We start from the raw sequence: 1,462 nt of genomic DNA, 5'->3' as shown, positions 1-1,462 counted from the left end.
GCTCTGTATGTTGGGGCCTGTCAGGCTCCCTGTGGGTTCCTCCACACGGGCTGCAATCGGAGGGTTTTGCAGAAGAGAGCGAAGTGAAGAGAGGAAGAGGGAAGAGATCAATCGTTTGATGTCTTTAAGCTCTCTGGGGGCTGTGCCTCCAGGAGGTCCATGAACCAATGGTAACTTTCACCTTTGGAGAGAAAGTTTACGACTCTTTGTCTGTGAGCATGGTATTTTGCATATGTACTTCGATTGGGTGTTGATGCAAAAACTACTAAGGTTTCTTAAAACACTAACATGTTGCATAGATATCAACATCTAATTTACACCATCTTTTAGATCATCAAAATACGAAGACAAAATACGAGACAAATGTAAAAATGTGGCGTTCTGTGGGACGCCAGACAGAAAAAAAAGGAAGGAATTTTAACAGGTAGAGACAAGTAGTTTTCCAGAGAAGCAAAAGGATAAAGAAGGTTAGTTCCTAGTAGATGAAGCAATGTCTACTGTCATTATTTCTCTCTAGTGGCTTTTTTTGTTTCTTTGTTGAAGCTCATTCAGACACACTTGAGACTGCTTTTCATAAGTAAAAATCTGAAATGAGTCTGCCATGAGTTTTTGGTTACTCTCTTTCCAGCTACACTGATCAGCCACAATATTAAAACCACAGCCAGATGAAGTGAATAACGTCGGTAATAATAACACGATGACCTGCCCCTCGCCGAAAGCACCAACAGTGGGCGTGTGAGCATCAGACCTGGAACTGGAGCAATCCAAGTGTGGTATCTTTACTGTAATACTTTAGGTTGGAATGCAGTTCATAAAGTGTCCACAAGGAGAGGTGAGGAGAAAATGCAGGAGTAATGGCAACAATAGCACAGGTAAAAAAAGCAGCATATGCTGGTAGGTATGTTTTGATGCTGGTTTAATCTGGTCCTTTGCTGGTTTATGCTGGTCCTTGACCAGCAAGATGACCAGCATAAACCAGCAAAGGACCATCTTAAACCAGCATCAAAACATACCTACCAGCATATGCTGCTTTTTTCACCAGGGAGGGTCTTTGCCTGCTTTTGATGCGAAGAGTCAATCGTGGGAGGAGTATTGTGAGATTCTCGAGCAGTTTTTTTGAGGCAAATGGAATAGAGGATGGGGACAGACAGAGAGCCATTCTGATTAGCGTCGTGGGGGCGCAAGCGTAGAGCTTGTTGCATAATCTCATAAGCCCCGAAAAAACGAAAGACAAAACTTATCAGCAAGTCGTGTTGATATTGAAGAATCACTATAAAGGATGCCAAAGCAGCATCCCGACACAAGTCGAATAAAGTGAATGTAAATGATCCTGAAAATGTCTTTCCAGATTCTTTTGCAGTCTGCACTGTTCAGAACTACAAAAGGTGAACCTGTATGCAGTCCAACTAAATGTCGATGGAAAGGATGTGAGTTTTGAACTGGACACAGGTTGTGGCCTGAC

Source organism: Labeo rohita, unplaced genomic scaffold (genome assembly GCF_022985175.1).
Source record: "Labeo rohita strain BAU-BD-2019 unplaced genomic scaffold, IGBB_LRoh.1.0 scaffold_66, whole genome shotgun sequence".
Taxonomy (NCBI): domain Eukaryota; kingdom Metazoa; phylum Chordata; class Actinopteri; order Cypriniformes; family Cyprinidae; genus Labeo; species Labeo rohita.
The sequence above is the reverse complement of the archived record's forward strand: the minus strand, read 5'-3'. Positions refer to the sequence as shown.